The 24025-nt window shown below is 40.0% G+C and overlaps 1 long non-coding RNA gene across 1 annotated transcript in view; it reads right to left on the reverse strand.

Moving 5' to 3' along the window:
- Window positions 1-1437: 1437 nt before the first annotated feature.
- Window positions 1438-24025, reverse strand: part of LOC147465713 (uncharacterized) — a 60444-nt gene continuing 37856 nt past the window's right edge. Inside the window, exon 3 of the long non-coding RNA XR_015188093.1 lies at window positions 1438-2055. This is a non-coding gene — a long non-coding RNA (uncharacterized LOC147465713). The remainder of the gene's footprint in view (window positions 2056-24025) is intronic.

The raw sequence follows: 24025 nt of genomic DNA on the forward strand, positions 1-24025 counted from the left end.
TTTAATTTTATTTTTATTTCAATTTCATTTGAGTTATTAAAAAAAAAAATTCTTTCATTTCATTTTTATTTAAATTTAGCTTGAATCTCATTCTTATTTTCTTTAGTTTTAATTTATTTTATATTTCATTAAAATTTAATTTAATTTTATTTATTGAAAACAAAATAAAAATTTCAAATTATGAAGAATAAAAAAATCTCAAAAATTTAAAAACAATAAAAATTCATATGAAATAATTTTTTTTAAAAGTCCAAAAATAGATTAAAATCAAATAAAATTTAAAAAATAGAAAATTTAACAAAAAACCAAATAAGAGTCTTGAGCTGATCGGAAAAGTTTAAGCATTTTTGTTGAAAAAGGTGAAAACAAACTTTCTTAAAATAGAGCAGATGGAAAACTCGTCAAGACTTATCAAAGCCAGAAAAGATCCCTTAAATCCCTTATATAATTTTTTTTTGAAAAAAAATAGATGTTTATTGCATTTTAAAGGAGCTAAAACTCTAAAGCAAGGTAATATTTTGAGCTTGTTTTGGAGAAAATTGGCAAAGTTTTATTATTAAATCTCACCAAAGCTTCAAAGTTTGACTTGGAAATTAAAAAACATTCAAAGTGTGGTCTTGACCTCTTCAAGCAATAGGAAATATTTTTGGTCTAGTCCAATTCTTAAAAGAGGATCACACTTCACTCAAAGAATGCCTGATGATTTCTGAGCAATTGCAACTTTAAAGTGCAATCATTTTGTATTAAGGCTTAATGCATTGCAACTCTGACCTAGGACCGGAAGAAAAAAGGGCATTGATTAAAGGATTAAGGGCCCAATTTTTCATTTCAAATGGTTAAAGTCAATTCTATCTCATTCCAAGTATAATCAGCCAGCTCTTGTGAGTTCGAAGGACATTCAACTGCAAAAAATTCCATGGCATAAGCAATGTTTCAACCCAACCAGGAGGAGATTTGACTCAGCAACACCAAAATCTTCCTAGAAAGTTACAAGCCGAGTGAAGCATGGACCCAAGTCAAGCACATGACTTAAGTGTACCAAAACCTGCCAATACTAGCAACAACACAGAGAATAGTGTAGCAAGAAAAATCTTATAGCTCTATGGCTACACTGGAGATAAAGTTTTAGATTTTGATTTAGAAGGCCATAGGTATCTAATGAGTAGTAAAAGTAGCACAAGAACCAAAATCCTATTGATAAGAGTGAAGCAAGATCCAAAGAACTCCCAAACGTTTACAAATTTCAACAAATCTAGGTATTATATCTCAAAGATGAGGTACAAATAGAAGCTCAAAAAAATGGCCCAAGTTGTTAGCCAAAAATTTGTATAAGCCAATAGACCGTACAATCGATACATATGCAATGAGGATCATTGTACACAGACTATAGTGGAAAATTCTATAGTTCAGGGCCAAAATTAGAAAACCCAACAAAAGCAAGCCTTATTGGAGGACCAAGTCGATGGTGGTATAGAGATCAAGATGGATCAGTCTACAACCTAATGGTAAGTGTTTAAGTCATATGAGCCCCACAAGATAGACAATATTAGGGCAAAGATAATATTATGAGTAAGATGGATTAGATATAGATGAGAGTCTATGCTACAAACGGAAACATGGCTGCCCTGCAAAATACCCAAGATAACACATATATCTAGCATAAACTGACTAATCTGCATACCTAACAATTCCCATAGCACATAAACCACAATATATGCGAATAGAGAGAGACTGAGAGTGGGAGTACTAAGCAAAAGAGTGTGTGTAGGTGCACCTCCTAGAGTGGAGTGCTATGCCAGCACGGCGAGAGAGAAGAGAGGAGAGGAGAGGAGAAGAATACATAAACACTGGGTGCAATCTCCCCCCGTGCAAGAGTGACCATTTCCCTCTTGCACCTATTTCATTTATAGATTTCTTGAATGGTCAATGTGAGTACAAACTGGCCGGCCGGTCATAAATGGCCAAAACTCATAAAAGGGCACTTGAATAAATATACATAAAATGTAATATCCTTTTGCAATAGCCTAGCTCGGTCAAGCCTTTCCCACCTGTCAGCTGCAATAAATAATAATATATCAATTCCATAACATACCCCTCCGTCGGAAAGCAATTGTCCTCAATTTTGCAAAGATAAAAAAAAATCTGCAAACGATACTTGTCAAAAACAGTGATTAGAAATCTGTGTCAAAAACTAACATATAGTAAAAACAATGAAACTAAACAACATTGCTTACGCCTGTCGTCATCCACATACTACCTATTCTAGTCTCCCATACCACTAGAATAAGAAATATATGTCATAACCTGATGAATCAGGATATCATTGGTCACACTCATCATCATCATAATCAATTCTCATCAATTTCAAATCCAATTTCATAGATAGTGTCATGATAACCCACAAAAATCCAAAATCAAAATTTCTGCCAACATATATCCATTTCAAATCCAAAATCCAAATATCTAAATCGAAGATCCTCGGGTAACAAAATCATACCGGTTACAGTGGTAGCCAGCCACTAAAGCATGATTTTGTGATCGTGTTGCCTCAACCGGCGAGTCTACACCAATAAGGCGTGCTGCCTAAATCGACAAATCTGCACTAATGCTGCCTATATCAGTGGATCTGCATTTACCATTGTGAATAGATCTCCAATTTGTCACTGTGCTGCCTAAATCGGCAAATCTGCACATATAATTGGTGTTTCCTAAATCGGTGAATCTACACCAAGATGAGCATCTACACACTGCCTAAATTGGCGCATCTGTGTGCATGTGAGCAATGGACTAGGCATGGCATAAAAACATAAAAAATGTACTAGCTGTTTCACACCACATTGGAGTAAGGTTGAGTAACAAAGTACTGACAAATTGGTATTTAACGGAAAGCACCTCAGCTCATGTGAGTAGCCGCATATCTCAATGTGTAATGATCGCAATAGCAATTTCATTTAATACAAGTATCGACACAATGTTAGAGAATTCAGGTAATTAAAAGAGCTATGCCTTCTTTCAAAAAATAAATGGTAATCAAGCTGATAAATAAGCCAGATGTATTGAATTTATGTAATGTTGTTGTTCTCTGTGGAATGGTATTAGTAGATATGTGTAGGACTATGGGTATCATAGAATTTGAGAGAGTGCTAGTAGTGTATAATTACTTGTGTTTTTGAGAAGATTTTTTAAAACCAAAAATTGAAAATGCAAAGAGAACTCACCTGTGTGCTTTCTGTAAAAAGCATATTCCACCTTATTAGTTTATAGACTAGATAGGGAGAGGATGACAACTAAGTAGGAAGAAAAACTCTACAATTTTAATGTTAATAACTTAGATCCACTAGAGTCACAAACAAACATAATAATAGAAACCATTTTCGATTTGATTGTATAATGCAATTTAAGAGACAAAATTACACTGATGACTTACAATCATTTATTATGATTAGCCTTGGATCGATTAGAAAGTTAGACGGAAGTAATAAATTGTTTGTTTTTTATATATTTCTTTTTTTGAATAAATGAAGAAGTCCTCTTGATATTTTAAACTGTGGTAAAGGGCATGGACTAGTGTAAAGTCATGATATCACAAGCATACATCTTGTATATCATGTAAATGGCAGGCTACAAATAGGAGATTTATCGAACAAATAATAAAAAACAATGCCAAATTTCATTGGATCTGAGCTGATCTTTCCTAGAAGCCTCTAGTTACGACAGGCATTTTGAGTTAGACATACAGTCCTGTAAAAGAATCTATGTTTTCTGTGCAAAATCACATACTTAAGCTTCTTGTTTAAACTTGTAGGCAGGTACAAATTACTTAAGCTTGAATAGCAGAAGAAAGATCCGTCAAGTACGGATATTGGTGTGCGCATTAACGAGACACTCATACAATATGTGTGTGTGTGTGTATGCGTATATCATCCGAATTGACAAGTGAGTGTATGTTCTATAGAAAATGGGGTCAAAAACTAATTCCCTCAACACTTGTTAGGTGATTGCATGAGGTATGGTTGCTAGTGAGTTAGGGGAAAAAAAAAACTACTCTTAGGTGAGGTCGATCAAGCTTGGCAAATTAGCCGAAAATAATAGCATGTCAAAGAAAAAAAAATGGATGACGAATGATACTCACGGCTCCTTGGTAGTGAGAGCTATCCTATGAGAGTGGCGTTGCAAGTGTGCCTAATAAAATTACAACACTCAGGTGATGCAAACAAATCTACGGAACCCAAATACTTCAAGAATCACATAAAATAGTCCAGCCAGGCATAGATACCCGAACAAGAACAGAAAAACTAAAATATTTTTAAGTTGTGACTTAAAGAAATTTGAAGGAGGTGCCCAGATTTATCACTTGGCATACATTTGCCTATGCGCCTTACAACTTGTAAAAATCACAGAGCAACCCGATATACCAGCGAGCATTTGTGCCATAGGGTGATCACCTAGATGAAAAGCTTTTCCCAGAAAAAAATGTGTTTGTAAGCTTTATGAAGAGTAAAACTTTAGATGTCCACAACCACAAAGTCCAATTCCTTACTAAAAGTTTCTCTATGGCACCCCAATTTAGCTGTAGTCTGGAATCTTTCCATCTTGAACTGTAGACCCGAAGCTTGCACGGACATTGGAAATATTGTCTCCAAGGCTTGCCAGCACTAGTATAGCCTCTATGCGGTTCTTTTCAGAATCATTGCCATCTGTACCATCACCACCGGAACCATCACTACCGTCGTTATCATTACTATTTACTATTTGCGACATCAAGCTCTGAGCGCCGTTAGTAGAGGTCAACCCTGCTAGCCTGCAAAGGCCCATGATCTAGATTTATGTTGCCCATATAAAGCCCTTTCCAATGACCTGACGCTAAAACCTCCTCAACAACTATTTCCACTTGTACAAGCTACAATCAAAACAGCATGTTGTCGCCATGATGTGTCTTCCCCGACTCTCTACCGGTCTATTACGTAGAGTCGTCAAGATAACCATCATGCTTTTGGGCCTTTTACACCTGGTTGGAGTAAGTGCCATTGCCGCAGAAGAAGATTCTGTGTCTCTATTGCAAGAACTTTTCCACCACCTGAGATTCTTAACTGGAGCTTGGAATCCATTTTTGAGGAGGACCCAAAAATTTATAAAGAACGATGAGCAGCTATTTCTAGTAGTCTTCTGAGAGCTTCGAAGCTGCATACAAATTTTCAAAATAGAAGGTTGCATACACGTCGGACCCCAAGTCTGCTGATTATACCAGTCAATCTATTTATGCATTGAAGTCCAGGGAGACATGAACACGATCTTCAAAGAGAAACTCTGTTCGTGAATAAGGTCACAAGGGATGGGCAGTCAAGAGCAGTCCTTTGCTACAAGAGACTCAATATTAGTACTAAGATTTCTTTTAGGTGGCTGAAGAGAAAGAGCGAGAGTTGGTTGGCACATAGTTGGCGGTTGCAAGTGATCAACTGCATGGGTAGGCATCGTTTGGTGGTAGGGATGAGTTGCAGAGAATGGTTGAGGTTGGGCTATGGGTTGATGACCATTAGAAGAGTAAAGTAACTCTCTGTGAAATGTGACGTGGGCTGCATGGTGGGTGCCAATGAAGAGAGAGATGGTTAGAACACTATGTTGACTATGTGTTCTACACTTGTGAGAAAGGAGTTTGGGTGTGGGGTGGGCGGCGTGTGATCAGGAGCACCCAACTGCAGGCCGCTTCAACTGCAACCCATAGTGTGTTTGGCACCAGTGGTGCATGCAACTTGCTAGGGCAACGACGAGGGGCGCCGCCATGCAAAACGAATCATGTGGTTAGGAAGGGCCTATGAGGTTATAGCCAGTGTGGGTGTTGGTGATATGCACAATGATTACCAACTCTACGACAATGGTAGTCGGTCGTTGCTTTCCTCCTTGAGCAGTTCTAGACTCAGTGCCCAGTGCCAACAATGTTAGCTTGGCAGGCCCTACCTCGTCACCTTGTGTCTGCCAGATGAGGACATCGAGTGAGCCTTATACTGAAGATGGGATATTGTGCTCACTGCCTCTTGTATGGTAGACATCCCCAGCTACGAGAGAGAGAGAGAGAGAGAGAGAGAGAGAGAGAGAGAGAGAGAGAGAGAGAGAGAGAGAGAGAGAGAGAGAGAGAGAGAGAGAGAGAGAGAGAGAGAGAGAGAGAGAGAGAGAGAGAGAGAGAGAGAGAGAGAGAGAGAGAGAGAGAGAGAGAGAGAGAGAGAGAGAGAGAGAGAGAGAGAGAGAGAGATAAATTCTTTAAATATCACATGTATCTTTCACTCTGCATGGCTTTGGTGAGTCCTGAAGCATGAGTGAGGGGATTTGCATGTGCATGAGCTTTCAGAAAGGTCTCTGTAGCACTGGGAGTTGAATGCAACTTTGCATGAGGTGGACAACCATGATGATTTGGTAGGCAAATAGTATCGTCGAGCGGGCTTGTCTACTGTCCTTGCTTGGTGATGCCCACAGAAAGTTTCCCTTCCTCCTCTCATGTTAGAAACAAAATTGTGTATTAGTATTGTTTTCAATGGCTTTTGGGGTTCCTTCCCACGTTGATGAGAAAATACCTTTACGGCCTTCTTTTCTAGATGCTAACACTTGGTTGAGCCAACCACCCCTCGACAGGACTAATGTTGTTGTATGTCGCTGTCCATTGACTCCTCAAATAACCGCACAGAGTTTTATGTGAAGGCGCCTACCAATTTTGAAGAGATTTAAGATGTTTTTAAAATATATATAAATTCTTCTTCTTCTTCTTCTTGCACTAGACAGATTCTATGATCTAATTAAGAGTTCTTCTTAATCATATGTAACCGCAGCACGCATTCTATCATTACAAGCAATCTCTACATTGATCGTGCTTATGAACATATGTATATCTATCTATATCCTAACACTATATAGACTTTGCTCAAGGTATGAAATTATAATTTCTACTATCCTAATTAGATCTCTTTCACTAATTATCGAGTGAGGAAGGATTTGCGGTAAGTCATTCAAAGGAGGATGCAAAAATTGAATAAAATAGAAATAATTGGGTAAATGCACTTATCTTTGGTGCATAATCGCATAGATATTCACTCGGATGCCAATTTTGGGATCTCCTTGATCAATCCATACCAAGAACATAGCTCTGGACTCTGATACCAGTGCTACAAATGGAAACATGGCTACCCTGCAAAATACCCAAGGTAACACAATATCTAGCATAAACTGACTAATCTGCATACCTAGCGATTCCCATAGCACATAAACCACAATATATGCGAATAGAGAGAGACTGAGAGCGGGAGTACTAAGCAAAAGAGCGTGTGTAGGTGCACCTCCTAGAGTGGAGTGCTATGCCAGCACGGCGAGAGAGAAGAGAGGAGAGGAGAGAAGAATACATAAACACTGGGTGCAATCTCCCCCCGTGCAAGAGTGACCATTTCCCTCTTGCACCTATTTCATTTATAGATTTCTTGAATGGTCAATGTGAGTACAAACTGGCTGCCATCATAAATGGCCAAAAATCATAAAAGAGCACTTGAATAAATATACAAAAAATGTAATATCCTTTTGCAATATCCTAGCTCGGTCAAGCCTTTTCCACATCTTAGCTGCAATAAATAATAACATATCAATTCCATAACAGTCTACAGTCTATGATGCTGCGGGTTGTGAATCCGTAGAAGCTGAGGTCATACAAGCCCCAGAAGATAGACAATAGTAGGGAAAAGATAATGGAGATGCATAGGAAACTATGCATAAGTTTGCAAATGTCAAACATTGGCAAAGCAATATAGATCATACCATCACAACAAAAATGAGATCAAGCCAGAGCCAAAGAGTATTGAAGCTTGCTCATGGAGAAAGCTATAGTATCAAGCTTCGCTCTAGTACCAGATATTGTAATGTCAATTAGAGGCCCTAGATCTTCTAGCCAGACCTCTTCAAAGAAAAAGCCGATACTAGACTATATGGTTGCTAGCAGCTTCCAATTGACCCAGATTCCATTAGAATAAATTAACAAATTCTTGTATAAAGATCATCATTCTTCGCCCCTTTTGGTGATGTCCCAATTTATTACATGCTATTAGGTTTCCACTAGACAAAGATATAGATTGTTGGTCACATGAATCTCAAGCTACCCCTTTTTTTAATAGATTTCAACGATCTTTAATCAGAATTTACCCTATCCGAGAGTATAATGGTTCAAATGAGTTCAGTTTTTCTGGTTGTGGTCTATACAATGCATGCATACAAACTTATTATGTGGTCAAAAGTGTAATTTGGGTCTCAAATGGTGAAATTTGGAGGCCTATCTCAACTTTTTTCACATATACCTCCTACTAGCAGTATATGGAGCTTGTTTGGGGAAGTGGCTTATGCAAAATGAGTGCAAACTTTGTGATGAAAAATAGGTGTGCTTAATTTCCAAGGTAGCGTACTAAAATTTTAGTAGATATTCATGTTCTAGGTGTTGTTTGGAGTACTTTGGTAAGACTTGATGTGTAGTTGATGTTTAGATTTGTCAAACCAAAATAGGCATGCCTATTTTGGCATTGGTCTCGGCCAAAATTTAATCAGATGCAATTTTTTCAAGAACACACTCAATAATCACTCTACTTCTAATGTAACCAAAAAAATACAAAGGATGATACATAAATAATAGTATCTAAAATCGGCATTATCCTAGCTTGTCTCTAGTCTCAAGGATCATCCACCACTCCTTTTCCTAACTAGGTACAACCACCAAGGTTCTTGACAAGTCTCCCTACTCCCTAGTACCCTACACACTTAGTAAGTTCCCCCTCTAACCATGAAAAATAAAAAAGATAGTTTAATTAGATAAATTTAGAGAAAGTAATGGATTTTACTTGTAATTGTGTTGGGATTTTTCCTAATTTAGGTTGCCTCATTCCCAAAATAGTTTTGAAATGTGGGTGGGCTACCAAGCCTCACCATATCTGTGGTAGCAAAGAGAGAACCATAGATACATAAAATTTCAATTTGTGGGACAGAGCCAACTCGACTAGTGCATGGAGGTTACAAGAAGTAGCTAACTTGTTTCCAGTCTCTCTCACTAATTCAAAGTACTAATCTCAAGTGTTTTTGGAACGCCAAAATATTTTCCACTTTTCCATAAGCCTCAAGCTGATGGTTAATGATAGCTAGAATACTTCCAATATGCTCAAACTTGCTAGAAGAACATGCCACATCATAATAGACATCCTCATGTATGTAAATTCCTATTTTGGTATCTTGGAAAAATTGCACCTGTTTATAAATCCTATTTTTAGTAGGTTTATTGAGGCACCTAAAGCATTCTATAGCATCCTCTAAGCATGCTCTTTCTACTGCTATACTCAAAAATTGGTTTATACATGCTAAACATTTATTACAAGAGAAAAATAGAACATAGATGGACGCATTCAAAGTCGCATAATACCATGAGAAAATTACATCAAATTGAAGAGGTTTCACTTCTGAATACATAACTATGCCTAGAATCACAATGCCACACCATGTGAGAAATATAGAAAAAGAAGAAGCAAGAAGGTAAACACAGACAACAAACATAGTTGTATGCTCACTTCTTATTATCCAATATCTTAGTTTCTTTTTGCAAAAGTTGGGCTTTATACCTTATTCAAAGTTTAAAAATGATGGGTCGACTCAATATTGGGGCAAAGTGAAGATGGAGATCACATCTAAGTAATGAACACTTACAATCTGGAATCTTCTGTGCCCATTACACACTATACATCTCCAAATGAATAAAAGAAAGTAGAATGTTTGGAATCAGTGTGATTTGCACTCATGAAAGTAGAGATAGAGTTATAACTTTTGGGTTCAAAATGATAGGAAATTTGTGACTCATCAATCATTGAAAGGTGTCTGGAGCATTTTTCAAGCCAAAAAACATAACTCAATAAGCTTATATGCCCCATTCCATGGCAAAGGAAATTTTATGTTGGTCTATGAATTTAATAGTCAATTGGTTAGCTTGCAACTTTGTCAAAAAAGTTGTATACTTCCTTTCCTGCCAATCTCTGTAACACATGATCTATAATACAAGGAGGATAATTGTCTTTAATGGTGGTAGAATTGACCTTTTTGAGGTTCATACATACTTTGAGTTGTCCATTTTTCTTGGGTACCACTACAATAGGTAAAGCCCAATCTTGATAAATGAATTATGCTTTCTTTAGTTTTCCTATCTCTTTCTTGTTTTTTCTCGCGTACATTTTATACTTGTATGGATCTTGTCTGCTTGGCTTAGCATCACTCTAAAGAGGGATGGTGTGCTAGAAAATGCTGGGATCCACTCCCTTAACATTTGTAAGACCAAGCAAAGACATCTTTGTACTCTTAGCATCAAAATCTAGATCTCTTCTTTTTCAGGGGTTAGGTCAGTTGTAATGTATGTTGGTTTAAGCTCTTCTTTTGGTTCTACTAGGTCAATTATCTTGCCTTTTTTGGGACCATTTTATGAAACCCTTGGTTCTTTCACTTCTCATATAGGTTGTTGGAAAACAGTCTGTTTGTATAGAATATTGTATGTTTTGTAGTGGGATGGAACACTAATTTGATCTACCATTTCCATCATCCAAACCTCCTTTAGGGTTCATTTAGCTCTTGATTATTTTTTCTTGCACTCAATCTTGATTATGTTTGGCCTTCGGTCTAGGTTTATTTTCCTTGTGGCTTGTTTTTTTCTTCCATTCAAAAAAGGAGCCTTCATGTCTCTCAATGATTTTGTTTTTCACCCATTAGTCTATTGCTCCATTAGTCTATTGCTCCTACAAGCAGTGGGTGACGGGTCTTCCCTTCTATTGTCAACATTGATTTTTGATTCATTCTTCCTTTAATTTTTGATTGGAAAAATCGTAGAATCCTTCTTATGCCCTCAAAACTATGTTTTTAGTCTCAAATGTACTTGTCATTTCATGACCTGCATCTTTTTGCAAAAGCGAATTCTCACTAGGATCATAGATTTTTTTCTCTACTTCAAAGAGACCTCTCATGGAGATTTCATCGCTTTTTTGCACGTAGATTGTTTTTTTAACTAATAGCTTACTCAAATGTTCTTAGATTATTTCAACCATTTGTAGATAGACTATATTGTACCTATCTTCATGACAAAACTTGGTAACCTTGTTTATATATATGCCTAGTGTGGTGAGTATTTGATCCCATCCAAAGTGTACAAAGAGATGTTTGGGGAAGGGTTATGGATTTTACTTTATCCTTTACTCTCCTCTCCAATATATAATCTTCCCTTTATAGGTCTCCAGATTCAAAAGCACCACACATCCAAATGATTTTTTTTTATTGTAGGCACGAGTAAATTTCTAGCAACTTGAGTCCAATTCCTCAACCTATGTCCTTGTGACATCTCTATAGGAATGGTTTTTCAAGTTTACCTTGGTAGTCATTTTGTCATGCCTTACATAGATAAGGTTGTAACCACAATTTTGAACCATCTTAAGTTGTCTGATGAATGGAAATCCAAAAATGATTTCAAAATTGTTGTCTTTTTAGAAATCTACTATGGATTTTATTCCACATATGGTGACTACCACTTGTTCTAATATTTATATGGGTCTTTCAATGTAGCCATTTACTATTGACTACAAAATATAGTTTCATGCGGGTTTTCTTGAGGGATCATTTTTCCCAGTTCTCTCATATTTCTTTTTTTTCTATGGATACACCTATTATGCTAAAGTAAAATAGCTATTATTTTTATGTTCCTAAATTCTATAGGCAAGATGGTGTTTCCTCACAATATTCTCCCACTTTGCTCATAGGCACCAACTCAATACTCTTTTGTTTCACACATTTTTTTAGGATCTTTTCTACTTCAAACCACACAACAACCCTGCTAGAGTTATGGTATACTAAATTGGTGTTGCGATCAATTCTTGTAAACTTCTACAATCTTTCATTTTAGGAGCTATATTCCATTGTGAAGACACAACTTAGACTTCTAATTTGGACTCTTGATCTTGTGTATACGAGGTTAAAATTTTCGCAGTGCAAGGTTTGTTGTCCCTTGAAGCCATAGATGCCATGTCACCATATAGAGACTTGACATCAAGGTTTAGATGCTTGTACTCCATGTTTATCTCAAGGATTGGATGGTGGTTAGGTTGTTCTTCCCTACTTTTCAATCCTATTAGCTTCTTATATTTTGTCTGGCCATGTTTCTTCAACCTCTAGGACAGGTGCTACCAAATATGAATTATTGTCACGTGTGGTGTTTGTAATCATCTATTTGAGATTTTGTTTCAATCATATTTTGTGGTCATTATCAAGTTGTATTTTTGGTTCATTAACAATTTATGGCCGAGTTTCTACTTTCATTTCTCTTTGTGGTTTTAGTTTTATTTTTGTTTGAGGAGATGTTTCACTAGATCTCTTCTTTGTATCACAAGATCAACTCTTGCTATTTTGTTTCATTTTACTGTGGATTTGGGTAGGTTCCATTAATGCTTGTGAAATCTCTATCATCTTTTTATAATATTCTCACTTTTTTTTCTCAACTTTTGCAAAGGGATACGTCATCTATCTTTGCTTTAGAGTTTAGTTGGTTTTGAGTCTAGCCTCACATGCTTATAATACAACAATCAATGGATTGAAGACTTTGTCTATCAACATCAATCCTATTGAGCTAGTGTAAGGGATTTTGTTTGGTTCCACTATTGAAGCTTCCCTTTCCTTGTGTTGTTTGAGTTGTGCTTGATTTTGTGAGAATTGTACATCCATGGTTTGTTTTCTTTCTCTTGTGTAGCTTTCATTGTTCCCTTTTGTATTTCCAAGGCTTACGTCAGGTGTTTATCAATTTAACATCCATTTTGTAGGGTTTATTTCCATAGATTCCTAACCATTGCTCTATTAGCCATGGCACTTCCCTTTATTTATGTGCCAGCTCTCATTCACCGCATCACTCCAGGGGGGATTTGTTACCATATACATGTGGTAGTGATGTGTGTGAACACACTAGGACCGTCGGGGCATTTTTTCCCTCTTTAGGAGGTTTTTTCCCTCAAGAATTATATATACGCCCATCACTCTAGGGCTATCTATCTTTCCATTGCACACTAAGTAATACACTCTCTATTGTGTGCCTTGAGCTTCCTTCGTCTTCTCCAAGCTGTGTGCGTTTCTCTACAACCCTAATTCCAACAGCAAATATCCTCCGTGTTGGTCTTTTTTCTTTGATCACCTTCAATTGTTGTCCACCTGCTTTACAAGATTCACTCTCATCTTTCTGCTTTAATTTCCCTTAAGAGCTTAACAGCTTTCTCCCTGTGATGTTCTCTAATTAACTAATCTTGTCCTTGGTACTTTCTCTTTCCCAGATTTGAGAGAGAGAAAGAAAGTTTCCCTGATTTATCTCCTCCTTCCTTCTCTAGGTCGAGAGATCCTTGCTTGTGCAACTCCCCTTTGTGTCATCTTGCCTTTTTGCTTCAAGGTCCCGAGAGAGAGAGAGAGAGAGAGAGAGAGAGAGAGAGAGAGAGAGAGAGAGAGAGAGAGAGAGAGAGAGAGAGAGAGAGAGAGAGAGCGACTTTAGTTTCCTTTCTTATGTGTGAGAGCGAGAAAGAGAGTCATTTTCCTCCTCTCTGACTCCTTTCTCCAAATGCTCAAGCTATACCCTTCTTCCTTGTTCAAGCAACACGTCTTGTTGAGTATCTCCTGCAACACCTCTTGTTGAGTGTCTCTTGTTCAATACCCTTCTTTAGCATGCACTTCCTCTTTGGTTGATTGTCCGAATCTCTTGTTGAAGATCGAGAGAGAGAGAGACAAAGAGATCACCTCCCCTTGCCTTGATTTTGTACTCTTGAGCAAGAGAGTTCCCTCTTCCTTATGCTTGACTTATGCTCGACGAGAGAGAGTCACTTCCTGCTTGATCATCTACAAAAGAGAGAGAGAAACTCCTTGCTTGCCCTTCCTCATGCCTCTCTCTTGTTTGCTTGTGCCTCCTCTCTATGGGGAGAGAGAGAGAGAGAGAGAGAGAGAGAGAGAGAGAGAGAGAGAGAGAGAGAGAGAGAGAGAGAGAGAGAGAGAGAGAGTGAGCCCGTGATAAAGCTTAGTCCTTCCTCCTTCTCCTCTCCTCCATTTTCCTACAACAAGCAACAATTTTATGCCTTTCTCATCTCTTGCTCATTTTTTCCTCGAAAGCTCTCCTCCTTCTATAGGCTTGAAAAAAATCCCCTTCTATTTCTTGTCACGGTGGCGTGACAAGCCGCCTTGTGACGTCCCAGGCTGGGGTCGAAGTGCTCCAAATTTTATGCAGACTAGTAACACCGCGCCGCCTTCGGCGGCGGCATGGCCCCTCTTACCCTCAAGCTCTTCACTCTTGACAAATTTCACAAAAGAAGATCAAGAAAATTACTCTCTCTTCTTCTTTCTTTCTTATCTCCCTAGTGTCCCCCCCCCCCCCCCCCCCCCCCCCCCTCTCTCTCTCTCTCTCTCTCTCTCTCTCTCTCAATCAACTTCAAAATTTGCGCACCTGAGAGCAGTTTCGGGAAAAATGTGTCTCAACTTAATATCATGCCGTTTCTATCTGCAGCTCTCTCTCTCTCTATCTATCTATCTATCTATCTCTATAGATCTCTTTCTCACTCTCCCTCCTTCTCTCTCTCTCTCTCTCTCTCTCTCTCTAGCTTTTGGAATTGTAACGGGTATCCATGGAATGCGGGAATTGGCATTGATGAGCTTACCAATGACTCCGATGTGATACTTCTTGTCGAAACATGGGAGCATGATGCACAACGAATTCTTGGATTTGACAAATACGATGTGCATTCTTTGATGTGGGCCAAAAATGCAAAGCAACGAAGAGGCCAAGGAGGCGTAGCATGTATGACCAAAAAGGGTTTGAAAGATGTTTCCATTGTCAAAGAAGATAAGTATAACGCTACTTATGGCTGAAAATCAGCCCACCAAATGGTCAAATCATGTTTGTGGCCGGTTCCTACATTTCCTCACTTGACTCCAACTTTTATGCTTGCTTGAATATGGATAGAGATCAGCCTTTGTTGAACTAGAGGAAGACATTGTCATTACAAGGATCAAGGTGAAGTCATTGTTTTTGGAGACATGAATGCTCACACAAATATGTTACAACACGACACACAACAAGTAGACATGCCGCATGTATCAAGAAGAATGGATGACTCATACATGTATAATCGAAGTTCTAATGATGCAAAAGAAGTGGATCACTATGGAAAGTCACTTCTACATATGTGCAATAGTACCGGAATGCTCATTGCAAATGGTGTATCTCTATGGCAAGGTACCAATGACTTTACATGTAGAAAGCACAACGGTGCTAGCGTGATTGACTATATGTTGTTCTCGAAAGCCACTCTAGAATGCATACAAATCTTTACACTTGGTGAATGGAATCCGGAATCGGATCATAGGATGTTATGTATTGACCTCAAGTGTGGTAAACGGCCCGAGCATGTAGCCTCCAATCATGATGTGAATCATTTGTACCTACGTCTAGACCTCAAACGAGCACTTATATATGCTGATATGGTGGACCAAATGTTAAGCATGATAGAGCATCAAGAGAGCCCAACATTAGAATGCAAGTGGAAAGTTTTCAAAGAAGTAATTTTCTCTTGTGCGAAGGAATGCTTTTCGGTGAAACACCAAGAAGGGTAGCACCAAGAAGAAATGGTTTGACATGGAATGTAGTCAAGCCCGAAAACACTTGCTAAGATTGGATGCAATCAAAGACAAGGAAGTTTACTTGGAATGTTCACACACATACAAAGCACTTGTTCAAAAGAAGAGGAGAAGGTGGGAAGTCGACAAACAACTTCTTTTAGCACAACAGAAAGCACATGCATGTGGCAAGTTTTGGCAAAATCTAAAAGGCAAGCGCGTTGAGAGCTTTGGTGACTTGACGCTTGAGGATATGTATATGCATTGTAAGAACCTCTATGAGCAACCCAATGTTGATAAGATGGAGTGTTGTAGCTCCCTTCCGTTTATGTCTCCCTTCTTTACCATTGAAGATGTATGCCGCGCGCTTCAGAAACTTGCTACTCGCAAGGCAGGTGACCTTCAAGGTTTCAAGGCTGAAATGATTAAATGGACAAGCAAGAAAACACGATATTGGATATGCGATATGTTTAACCTTGCACTTCAGTATGGCATGCCTCATGATTGGAGTGCAAATTGGATCAAACCTTTGCACAAAGGAGGATATGTAAACAATGTGAACAACTATCGCACTATAATGGTTGGTTCTTTGATGGCAAAGTTATTTGGATGTATCATGGAGATGAAGATAAGTGAATGGGCTGAAAAGAATGGCAAACGTGCACTTGGCCAAGCAGGTTTTCGAAAGCATCATAGCACTATTGATCACCTTGTCACTCTTCGAGTTCTTATGGAAGAGTCTCGATTGAAAGGAAAAAAGTTGTATTGTTGCTTTGTGGATTTCAAGAAAGCTTTTTACATGGTACCGCGAGGAAATCTTTGGAGACGTATGCAAAGCCTTCAAGTGCCGAGAGAATTTATGCATGCAGTCTTTCGCATCTACCAAAAAGTGATATGTCGATTACGTATGGGAGATGGAATTTCAGAATTTTTTGCAAGCACTATTGGTGTCAAACAAGGATGCCCACTTTCCCCAACCCTCTTTGGGCTACTCATTAATGAATTGGAATGCATGGTTCTTGACTTTATGCAGTAAGAAGGCATAGAAGAGGTTAAGATCGGAAATGCGGTGATCATGCTTTTGCTTTATGCCGATGATGTAGTGCTCTTGGCACATACCTTAGAAGATGCACAAAAGCTTATGAGTGTCTTGGAACGCTTTTGCCTACATAGCGGGCTGATTGTGAATGGATCCAAAACCAAGGTTATGCTTGTAAAGACCCTCAATGATGAAAATCCATGCATTGTATACAACAATGAGAAACTTGAAGTGGTAGATCACTTCAAGTACCTTGGCCTTGAGATTCAATCCAATCATAAATAGAAGGATTGTGCAATGCGTCGCTTGGAAGCCGGAAAGAGGGCCTATTATGCATTTGAGAACATGTGCAATGCAGGAGAGATCAAGTGTTGGGCTCTCAAAAAGTACCTCTTTGACACATTGGTGACACCGGTGCTTCTTTATGGAGTGGAGGTGTGGGGTGGAAGCATCGGGAAGTCTACTTGGAAAGAGTTTGAGAATGTCCAAAAGCGTTTTCTCACCAACTTTCTCCAAGTCAAGACACAAACACCCTACATGCTCTTACTTCTTGAGTCCGGATTGCTTCCCATTGAGGTCTTGCGCATGCAAAGGGTTGTGGAGTACATGCGTAAGACACAACGTAGCCCTTTGCATCGACTTCCTAGAATCGCATATGAAGCAAGTCAAATGGTTCAAAAGACATGCAAGAGCAAAATACTAAGTTCGGAGTGGATGCTTGATATCAAGAAATGGTTTGGAAGATGGTATGCATGTCACTTGGTCAAGGATGCGTCGATCGACTCCCAAGTTAATGAGGCCTTCTTACAATGCCAATGTATCATGGCTTGGGAGAAATCCGGAGGTTCTCGCTTCAGCCTTTACACCACACACGTTGCCCCAAACTACAAATCTCTCTTCTTCTCTGAACGAGGTAACCGAACCCATTCCTACATCCTTGAGCCCATCCCGTTGAGTGCGATCCGCACCATTGCCTCCATTCGTCTTACCTCCCATTCTCTACGCTGCGAGACAAGATGTTGGGGCACTGGCGAGGAGTGTCATCGACTTTGCACCTTATGCCCTCATCAAGTGCGAGAGAGTGAGTACCACACACTACTTGAGTGCTCAGCTTTTGACCACATTAGGTCCTCTTTTCCCCATATATTCAGCCATGATCTCTCCCTACATACCTTCCTCTCCCAACCACGATGTGGACTCTCTATTGCGACGCTCATTTCAGCCATTTTTGAGCATCGAGAGTCACTTATGAACTCCACTCACACCACGTGACATGTTCATTTGGTCCCATAATATTTGACCTCCCATGACGATAATAGAACTATCTATCTATCTCTCTCTCTCTCTCTCTCTCTCTCTCTCTCTCTCTCTCTCTCTCTCTCAATCAACTTCAAAATCTGCGCACCTGAGAGCAGTTTCGGGAAAAATGTGTCTCAACTTCATATCATGCCTTTTTCCTTGATAATAGTTGGATCTATTTGAGGGATACAAAATGTTTTGTATGTGAAGATCGCACTATTAAGCAACAAAATATGCGTCGCAAGGCATATGAGGAAAAGAATAATAAAAACAAGGAGATCTCTCATGAAGAAAATGTGCCCAAGGAGGAGGCAAGTCTCTCAAGAAAATAGGGACGCGTGACCTATGAGACCGAGTTACAATTGAAAATATGCTTTTGGAATTGTAATGGATACCCATGGAATGCGGGGGTTGGCATTGATGAACTAACAAGCAAAGCCGATGTTGTACTTCTTGTTGAAACTTGGGAGCATGATACACAAAGGATTAACGGCTTGGAGGATTACAATGTACATTCATTGATGTGGTCAAAGAATCTCAAGCAACGAAGAGGACAAGGAGGGTTAGCATGTATGGTTAAGAAAGGATTGGAAGATTTTGTATCAATTGTGAAAGATGACAAGTACAAACGTTATGTATGGCTGAAAATTATGACACCAAAAAGAGCACCATTTTTGTAGCCGGTTGCTACATTCCTCATCATGATTCTCCCTTTCATGCTTGCATGGATAGAGATCAACCATTTTTTGATTTGGAAGAAGACATTGCTTATTTCAAAGGTGAAGGTGATGTTATTGTATTTTGGGGATATGAATGCTCGCACAAAAACATTGCAACATGATACTCAACAATTTGATATGCCATACATTTCAAGGGAGTTGGAGGAAGTTCACTTGTATGATCGTACTTCAATGGATGAGAAAGAGCCGGATCACTATGGAAAGTTACTTTTACACATGTGTAATAGCATGGGTATGCTCATTGCCAATGTGTATCTTTGTGGAGTGGAACCAATGGATTTACATGTAGGAGACATAATGGGGATAGTGTGATTGACTATATGCTACTCTCTGAAGCCATCATGTATCGCATAAAGAGTTTTATGTTTGGTCAATGGACCCCGGAATCCGACCATCGCACCTTATGTATTGACCTTTCATGTGGAGAAGCAACTAAGCATGATAATCTCAGCCAAAGGAAAGAGAAGTTATCACTATGTATGGATTTCAAATGGGCACCAATGTACATTGAAATGGTTGAGCAAAAATTATGGATGACAAAGCTTCAATGTGATGCACCATTGGAAACTAAATGGGAAGCTTTCAAGAAAGCTATTTGTTCTTGTGCGGAAGAATGCTTTGCCATAAAGCATCTCCATGGTATCAACAAAGATAGATCACGCAAAAGGTGGTTTGATAAAGAATGTCAAGATGCTCGAAAGTCCTTGATAAAGCTTGATGCAACTATGGACAAAGACAACTATCAAAGTCATTTGCATATATACAAGGCATTGATTCAAAAGAAGAGAAGAAGATGGGAAGTAAAGCAACAAGAATTTCAAGTTCAAGAAAAGGCACATGCATGTGGAAGATTTTGGAGAAACTTGAGAGGCAAGCGGGTTGAGGATTTTGGTAACTTGAGTCTAGTGGATATGTCCACACATTGTAGGCAATTATATGAGCAAGCAAATACTGAAAAAATGTCATTTTATGGTTCACTCCCATGTATGTTGTCTTTTTTTACTATTGAGGATGTATGCGGTGGGCTTGAAAAGTTGGCCACTCGCAAAGCCGGAGATCTTCAAGGTATCAAGCCGGAGATGATCAAATGGACATTAGATTTTACCCATGAGTGGATGTGTGATATGTTCAACCTTGCACTTCAACATGGTATACCTTATGATTGGAGTACTAATTGGGTTAAGCCTTTGCATAAAGGAGGGGATGTAAAGAATGTAAGCAACTACCAGACTATAATGATTGGGTCTCTTATGGCAAAGTTGTTTGGGTGCATAATGGAGATGAAATTGAGTGATTGGGCTGAAGAGAATGACAAGCGTGCAAAGGGACAAGCGGGTTTTTGTTGATGCCATAGCACCATTGATCATCTTGTCACTCTTCGTGTTCTCATGGAGGAAAGTCGGTTGAAAGGCAAGCGATTGTATTGTTGTTTTGTGGACTTTAAGAAAGCCTTTGATATGATTCCACGTAACAATTTGTGGAGAAGGATGGAAGAAATCCAAGTGCCAAGTGAGTTTATGCTTGCGGTTTCTCGATTCTATAAGAAGGTGATTTGTCAATTGCGCATGGGAAGAGAAATTTCAGAAATTTTTGTAAGCACTATTGGGGTTAAACAAGGATGTCCATTGTCACCAACTCTCTTTGGTCTATGCATCGATCAATTGGAACAAATGGTACTTGACTTTATGCAAGAAGAAGGCATTGAAGAGGTCACTATTTGCAATGCGGTAATCATGCTTTTGTTGTATGCGGATGATGTAGTGCTTCTAGCACACACTTTAGAAGATGCACAAAAGCTTATGGTTGTCCTTGAGAACTTTTGCTTGCATAGTGGGCTGATTGTAAATGAATCCAAAACAAAGGTTATGCTTGTGAAAACCAACCATAAGGAGAAGCCATGCATTGTGTACAACAACGAGACACTTGAAGTTGTTGAGAGCTTTAAGTACCTTGGCCTTGAGGTTCCATCCAATCACAAGTGGCATGAATGTGCTATGCGTCGTTTGGAAGCGGGAAAGAGAGCATATTATGCATTTGAGAACATGTGTAATGCGGGAAACATCAAGTGTTGGGTTCTCAAGAAGTATCTTTTTGATGCATTGGTGACATCGGTTCTTCTTTATGGAGTTGAAGTGTGGGGCGGGAGCATCTCAAAGTCTACTTGGAAAGAGTTTGAGAATGTCCAAAAGCGTTTTCTTACAAACTTTCTCCAAGTTAAGACACAAACACCATATATGCTCCTACTTCTTGAGTCGGGATCTCTTCCAATTGAGGTTATGGGCATGGAAAGGGTTGTGGAGTACATGATAAAGATGCGTCAAAACCTCTCACATCGACTTCCTACAATTGCATGGGAAGCAAGCAAAAAAGTTCAAAAGACGCATAAAAGCAAGATCTTGAGCACGGGATGGATGCAAGACATAAAGAAGTGGTTTGGGAGATGGGATGCATTACACTTGCTACATGATGCTTCAATTGACTCTCAAGTGAATGAAACTTTTCTACAACGCCAATGTATTACGGCTTGGGAGAAAGCCGGTGGGTCACGCTTCATACATTACACCACCTATATTGCCCCCAACTACAAAACCATGTTCTTCGCTAAGAGAGGAAACCGTACTCACACTTACGTGCTTGAGTCTATTCCCTTGTCCGCGATACGCACTATCGCAGCAATTCGGCTTAGCTCCCATTTCCTTCAATGCGAGATAGGGCGTTGGGGCAATGGAGAAGAGTCAAATCAATTGTGCACATTATGCTCACTGCAAGTTCGAGAGTCTGAGTACCACACACTACTAGAGTGCTCAGCTTTTGATCACATCCGAACTTGCTTCTCTCACATTTTCAGCCATAACTTAGACCTACACACTTTCCTCTCCCAGCCAAAGTGTGGGCTTTCCATTGCGACTCTCATCACTACAATTTTGGAACATCACATGTAACTTTGGTCCCATAGGTCTATTTGACCTCCGAGGACGATAATAAAATCTATGTATCTATTTATCTATCTCTCTATCTATCTATCTATCTCTATAGCTCTCTTTCTCGCTCTCCCTCCTTCTGTCTCTCTCTCTATCTATCTCTATAGCTCTCTCTCTCTCTCTCTCTCTCTCTCTCTCTCTCTCTATCTCTATATCCTATCTACTCTCTATCTCTCCATCTCTCACTCTCTCTCTCTCTCTCTCTCTCTCTCTCTCTCTCTCTCTTCTCTCTCTCTTCCTCTCTCTCTCTCTCTCTCTCTCTCTCTCTCTCTCTCTCTCTCTTTGGTCTCTCTCCTCCCTCTTCTCTCTCTCTCTGTCCCTCTCCCCTCCTCTCTCTCTCTCTCTCTCTCTCTCTCTCTCTCTCTCTCTCTCTCTCTCTCTCCTCTCTCTCTCTCTCTCTCTCTCCTCTCTCTCTCCTCTCTCTCTCTTCTCCACTCTCCTCCTCTCTCTCTTCTCCTCTCTCTCCCTCTCTCCACGCTCTCTCTAGCTGTCTTTGTCGCTTTTCTCTTTCTCTATCTCCCCGTGTCCCGCTCCCCTCCTCTTTCTCTCTCTCTCTCTCTCTCTCTCTTCTCTCTCTTCTCTCTCTCTCTCTCTCTCTCTCTCTCTCTCTCTCTCTCTCTCTCTCTCTCTCTTTTTCTCTCTCTTTCTCTCTCTCTTCTCTCTCTCTCTCTCTCTCTCTCTCTCTCTCTCTCTCTCTCTCTCTCTCTCTCTCTCTCTCACACCCTCTCCTCCTCCTCTCTGTCTCTCTAAATCTCTCTGTCTCACTCTCCTCTTCTCTCTTTCCTCCTCTCTCTCTCTCTCTCTCTTCTCTCTTCTCTCTCTCTTCTCTCTAGCTTTCTTCTTGCTCTCCCTCCTCCTCTCTCTAAAGCTCTCTGTCTCGCTCTCCCTCTTCCTGTCTCTAGGCTCTATCTCCCCAGTGTCCCCCCCCCCCCCCCCCCCCCCCCCTCTCTCTCTCTCTCTCTCTCTCTCTCTCTCTCTCTCTCTCTCTCTCTCTCTCTCTCTCTCTCTCTCTCTCTCCCCTTCTCTCCTCTAGAGTCTAGAGTCTCTGGAGGGTGGATGACATCTGTGCTGCCAGCGTTGCAGAGACACCACCGGACTGAGCCACCGAGCTCCTCTCCACTTCCTCTCTCTCTCTCTCTCTCTCTCTCTCTCTCTCTCTCTCTCTAAAGTTCTTTGTTCGCTCTCCTCTTCCTCTCTCTTTCTCTATCTCCCCAGTGTCCCTCTCTCATTCATCCTCTCTCTCTCTCTCTCTCTCTCTCTCTCTCTCTCTCTCTCTCTCTCTCTCTCTCTCTCTCTCTCTGCACTGAGCATGCCTTTGTGTCTGCCGGATGATTGTCGTGCTGCCATGCGAAAAGGGGGGGGGGGGGGGGGGGGGGGGGGGGGGGGGGGGGGGGGGGGGGGGGGGGACCGGAATTCCGTCCCCTTTCACTTTAGTATAGATATGATAATTTAATGTGACTATCCGCCAGGTCCACCAAAAATGTTTCGCGAACCCTGCTTGGCCTCTGAAGATTTAACCTTTTTTATTTTTTGGGGTCTAACGATGGCAGCTTGATCGCATGAAATGGCCCTCCTTGCATCTTGCTCTTCGAGGCAGGGAAGAAGGGTACCTTGCACGACCGTGGAGCAGTGCTCGAAAAAAACCTAGGTGTAGTGTAATCCCACCGACAAATATTGAAATTTACCTCTAAATTTTATTTTTGAAAGTGGAAAAACCTACAAAATTTTGCGAAAATGTTTCGCGAACCCTGCTTGGCCTCTGAAGATTTCACCTTTTTTAATTTTTTGGGGTCTAGCGATGGCAGCTTGATGCGAAATGGCCCCCCGCTTTCTTGCCCGCGATGGATCGCATCTTGCTCGTTGAGGCAGGGAAGAAGGGTGCCTTGCACGACCGTGGAGTAGTGCTCGAAAAAAACCTAGGTGTAGTGTAATCCAACCTACAAATATTGAAGTTTACGTCTAAATTTTATTTTTGAAAGTGGAAAAACCTACAAAATTTTGCAAAAATGTTTCGCGAACCCTGCTTGGCCTCTGAAGATTTCACCTTTTTTATTTTTTTGGGGTCTAGCGATGGCAGCTTCATGCGAAATGGCCCCCCGCTTTCTTGCCCGCGATGGATCGCATCTTGCTCGTCGAGGTAGGGAAGAAGGGCGCCTTGCACGACCGTGGAGCAGTGCTCGAAAAAAACCTAGGTGTAGTGTAATCCCAGCTACAAATATTGAAATTTACTTGTAAATTTTATTTTTGAAAGTGGGCAAACCTACAAAAATTTGAAGAAATTAATGTAATTTGGTGAA

This window comes from Adiantum capillus-veneris, chromosome 1 (genome assembly GCF_014529385.1).
Source record: "Adiantum capillus-veneris isolate H3 chromosome 1, ASM1452938v2, whole genome shotgun sequence".
NCBI classification, from domain to species: Eukaryota; Viridiplantae; Streptophyta; class Polypodiopsida; order Polypodiales; family Pteridaceae; genus Adiantum; species Adiantum capillus-veneris.